Below are 5,763 nucleotides of genomic sequence, written 5' to 3' on the forward strand. Positions count from 1 at the left end.
CCATTATTTTGGTGTTCCTCAGTTATCAACCGTTCTTACTTTTTTAAAAAAGTTTTATACATCTAATCTCCAAATGTGGATGTAAGATGTTAACAGTAAAGTTCTTAGAACATTTCTAAGGACACTTTAAACAATGACCTAAGTAAGTCATGTTTGCACTTTTTTTTAACATAAATGGAAGGTGCCTTGTCACGTTTTTATACTGGACTAATTTCAAAGATTGTTGTTCCCATCAGTCACTTAGATCCAAAAACATGGGAAAATACGGCCCAGGTTGAAAAAAAATCAAAGTAACCCTTTAACACTATCAGCACATTAAGTCTGCTTTGTTTGTAAAAAGTGATGCAAATGTGTGACTTGATGAGGTGATTCTATGATCATAAAGAAAAAGAAACACATTGTTATCTACATAATGAAGGGACATTAAAGCTTGGGTCCTTGGGTTTCAGCAAATGAAAGCAATATGCATTGCTCTTAAGTGCAAATGTATCCTGCTATTCTGAGGATTAAAACCAGTAACCTTTAACCCTTTGGCTGCAGTTGTCCTCAAATCATGTGTTTGCAGGTCATGGCTCAGCCCTTCTGTCCAAAGCATGTCCCAGCTGATGGTCTTCAATGTGATGACATCAACCAACATCCCCTCCTAAATCCTTCAGCTCCTAAACTGACAGGATTCCTTCTCTGGAGTCATGGCGCATAGTTGTTGTGGCTCAGAGATCCGTAGCTGGACTATGACTAAATGTGGAAAAGGTTGGCTGGGGGGTTGGGTTGGGCTGTGCTTGCAATGTTGACCTGGGTAACCCTGGTGACCCCTAGGCCCATGTCCCCTTAATAAGTGTTGCCCTCCCCGGTGGTAACAGAATGGTCAAACATTATGTCAAGGGTAATTAAGGTCCAAATGCTCCTGACCCTGATATAATCCCCTTTGAAAGGATCTCCAACTGTTTGCTGTGATTAACAAGGACTGCTGCACTGGGAGGATCTGCTGCTGTTGAGCAGGCTTTATTGGGCCCTTTTTTATCACCACATAAAGTGGCCTCCAAGAGCTTCAGAAGATGTCCACAGGTCCCAGAGACAACAAGTCGGTGCTTTGAGCTGTCATTGAACATTACCGACCAAATGGCCAGCTGGTGACAGACTTCCGGAGCTGTAAAGGATTCCCTCGGGTCTGAGCACTTTAAAAAAACAACAACAAAAAATGCCTGTAAGCAACCCACTAAGAATGTATGCTTCTCCAGATACTGAGGGCTTTTTACATGGCCTAAGTAAGTAGAATTTTTCCTGTTTTGTCACATGCTGAGCAAAATAGTAACATGGTGGAATAATTCTTTCCCTAATGCTTTCCAAGTACCTCAGCAGAGAACAAAACAGACACATTTAACATGTACATAACCTTCCACTTCCCCAATGACATAAGGTTTTACCCCACTTGCATGACAAACACACCCCGCACCCCACCTTGCCCTCGCTGACATCCAAACATTGACCACACACACACACACACACAAACATCCTTCCACTGGGAGTCCAAAATGACAGACTGTCCTTGCCATGTCCACTAACGGTCACTTTAATGCGCTGGAGGTCACATGATTAGTCTCGGCGGGTCATCTTCACCGGGCCAGAGTTTTTAATATGAATCCTACAAAGAGGTCAGTGTCCGAGGGCGGGAGAGGTGCTCGATGATGAGACTCCCCCACACATGCACACAGAGGCCTTAGTATGTCCCCTCTCCGCCCCTTTCCCCACAACCATACCCCAAGTGTCCACCCGTTCCCTCCCACCTCTTTATGACACCCCCTTACCCCTCCACACCCACGCCAGCCGCCTCTCCATGAGGACAGCAGCGCCCTTTCCGTCCTTTATCTCTGGGGGCAGCGCAAGTCATGCAGAACTCACGAGAGGAACATGCTGAGTGTGACCTCATCGGATTAGGCTTCAATATAGGGGCAGGGTGCCTCAGAGAGAGCTGCGGTGGCTTCCTCTACCTCATGTGCCTTTCCTTCACAGCCAACATTTGCACAAAAGTCATGCAGAACAGAAAGATAAATAAGCTCAAATCCATCCAGCTGCACAGTCACTTGAAAGAAACCCTCAAGGAAAGGCCACACTGCATCATGGTAATTCCACAAACAGAGTCATCTGAAGGTTGGGGTCATGTCTTTAAAGTTTAAGACGCCCAGCTGTTGTTTTGTATAACCAACAATCTTCCCAGCCCTGAGCGCTTCTGGATACTTTCCATTCTTTGTCCTTTCTGTGATACTTTGAGGAGCAAACACGGTAAACAAATATGTGTCCAAATCAAGGTCGCTCATCTGACAAAACGAACATCAAAGGCATTATCGAGGGATATTCCACATCCCAATGCTAATTTGCGTCTATATGTTCAAATAGGCTGGATGAGATGAAATATCAAAAGCGTAACAAAGCGTGATTTGACGAGCCAGGGCTGAGTGTGGGTGCAGATATGGTACAGATCACAGATCAAAGACGGCTTGGAGAGTGTTGAATTATCCCTCCTTGAATTACATCAGATTCGGAGATGCTCACCGTGCTTTGTTGCCCAAATGCCTGAACAATTTGACTCTGTTGCAGCTTTGACGGGAGCAGTGTTCTGTGATGAATGGGGTGAGGCTCAACCTTTTGAAGTAATAAAACAAAGAAAAGTAGGCCGATGAATGGCTGTGTGCCAAAATTTTAGCAGGGGGCAGAGGGGGAGAGGATAAGCACATGATCACTAACGGGTGATGGCTTTGATCAAGCTCCCAAACAAACGGCCAGATAAAAAGGGTAATCAACACCTCTGCCCACAAGTCCAAATTTGCTCCTGCCTGTGTCTATAAATTACCACCATTAAGGAGGAGCATTTGGCATACATTTGGCATTGTTGCACCACTCAGGGACCAGGCAGCACCATGTGAAGGGTGAGGCCTACGTTTGGAGTTTTCCGTAGTGCAGGAAGGCAGGAACAGCACAACGAGATCGAGTGCAGAGTCCCGCTTGTCGACCTTGTAGCTGGGAGCTTGTTGGGATCAGTGGGCACCAAAGAGTGAGCAAGACGATGACCATGGCTGAATAGTGTGGGGGGTTTAGGGCTTGGTCTCTGAGTCGTGACCTTTGTTCTCCTCAGTGTGGTTTATGTGTCCCTGTGGACAATCTCCCAGGCAGCGCTGCTCCTGCCAAATGAGGGAATCCCCCAGGCTGAATGTCCGCTCTGAGCCCCTCACCCCTCACCCCTGCTTTTCTTTTTGCTCAGTGTTTACAGCAGAAAAACATACCCCACAGAGCTTAAAGCAATACTGAAAGATTAGCATTATTTGGACTTAGGGAGTGCTGAGTTCTTAGAATTTCGTACTTTTCGCTAAACAGCAATGCAATTTAAACGGGTTCTGACTAGCCGTCCCGCTGTAGCACAAGCTAGCTGTTGCCTGAAGGTATTTACTGACACTATGACATTATATATGTGACATATGTTAAGAAGATAGTATCACAAAACACTAACAATTGCCAAAAGACATGCCCGGAAGGTAATCAAAGCTGAGGTTGCTGACAGAAAGATCTTGTATATAATAACGTGATAGGACTTTAAATACTGAACAATGTTCATTGAAATCTGATCTCTAACAATAGATATCAGCTGGTAGCAGCTCTAACAACTATTACCAACACCTGCTACTCATTAGAGAAAGTTTTACACAGCAAAAAGCAAAGTGGAACACTACATATTCTCTGAAGCAGCTGCAGCAACTTCACCCAACTCTGTAGTCAAGTAAGAACATTGCGAGAGAGACCGAGAAATTGTATCCTCATGCTCATGGGAGAAAGAGAGGGAAAATAAGGTTATGAAAGTTCACTAAAATACAATGGGATTAGAAAACAGACTGACAACTTTAAACTTTAGAGAAACCCTTATGAAAGTGTTACACCTGGGTCTTTGTTGTAGGCAGCTTTATGTGCATAGCACATGTCAGCAACAAGGCAATTCATTGTGCTTTATGCAAAACATTAAAGAGCAGTTAAAAAGAAAACCTTTGTTAAAGAGAGGGTTAGAGTCTTCAGCCTTGATTTAAAAGAACAGTTGCGGCAGTTTTCGGGAAATTTGTTCCAGATACGTGGTGCATAAAAACTGAACACTGCTTCTCCATGTTTAGGTCGGATGGTACGTGTCCATTGTCAGCATCATTTCCACGCTTCGCATTCATTTCTATGGGAGCAGCCGTGCAATGCATTGTGGTAGCGTCACAGGGACTCATTTGCATAATGTCAAATCCAGGCAACTTCACGCAAATGAGAAGCGGCCAGCTAAATCTTTTAAACTGACCAGATTAAGCTGATTCAGCAACTCTATGGCCTATTTATATATGTATCTATATATTTATATAGACTGTTTTCTTTGCTTGTCAGTGGTCAGTGAAGAGAAGCCACCGGTGAGCAATGCTGGGGAATGAGGCAATCTCTGGTGTGAAAACAATGCGTATGTGGACATGTACCATGACTCTGGGTCCCAGACCGCCAGAGAGGTCTGGATGGTTCATATTTTGAAATCATTTCTTTGAGAGACAGGAAGACAGTGTAAAGAGCTCAGAACTGGAGTGATGATGATGATGGATGTAACGACACCGTTCCAGTAGACAAGAACTTAAACCACTTTACCACACCAAACACTAAGGGCAATGAGGGCCTCACGGTGGGGTTCCACACAGCGATCCACCTCGTGAAATACTGAGTGTTTACCCTAACATCTGCAGTGGTGTATTTTCCCTGTTTAATATCAATCCATGTTGTTACAAGCGTCAATGTTCCCCAACAAAACACGTAGTCAAACAAATGCACAAGTAGCCTAGCTAGCTGTCTGGCTAGGCAACAATGACATCCAATATCCAAACATGCTAGTGATTAGCCTTGTCGGCTAGCTGTAAAGTTGGAGTCTTTAAGCTAACATACACAGTGGTCTATTCAGTGGTGTATGTGCCTGACTAAGTTGTTCATCATACAAATCTCAATGTGTTGATAAAAGTACCAATGTTGGTGTAGAAACGTTTCAATCACATACACATTTTCATGATACAGCTCTGATGACTTCCGCCATCTTGATCAGACTTTTTTTGTAACTCCCGCGTCCAAACACAAACATTGGGACCTGATTGGTTCTCCAGCTGTCCTCATTTGTGAACTTGTGTTTCGCTCCCAATCAGGGTGAATTGCGTCTCCATTCAATCTCAATGAGAGCAAACCAAATTTGGTGTGGAAACTTAATTTCCGCGTGATTATTGCACAGCACAGGATTAATCACAGTGAACCTTATGACTGTAGCCCTCTGCTTTGCTAATTAGCTACAGTCTGTGTGTGGCTGGACTGCACATGTGTGTGTCTCTCGCCCATCAGAGCTCCGGTGCACACTCACTCGTGTCCTCTTGGGTGTTGTTGATTCAGGGATACTTGGATACTCTTGTAACATCCCTGGAGTCATGTTGCCACACTATAGAAAAACCTTCTGCAACCACGTGCATCAACAACCATCATATCACTACATAACAGGAAATAATGACAACTAATGGGATACGCATTTTGCCAATAAATTAATAAATCATAACAAAATAAAAGTCATCTTTTTCTACAAACACTGTTTGGTAAAAATGAACTTACTAACAGTAGAAAGTTTAACTAAAGTTTACTTGGCAAAGGTTCAAACAAAGAAAAGCGCTCACTTCAATCAGTTTCGAAAAAAATAGAAACAAAACGTCTCGGGTTACGTATGTAACC

Source organism: Etheostoma spectabile, chromosome 11 (assembly GCF_008692095.1).
Source record: "Etheostoma spectabile isolate EspeVRDwgs_2016 chromosome 11, UIUC_Espe_1.0, whole genome shotgun sequence".
In the NCBI taxonomy this organism is placed as follows: Eukaryota; Metazoa; Chordata; class Actinopteri; order Perciformes; family Percidae; genus Etheostoma; species Etheostoma spectabile.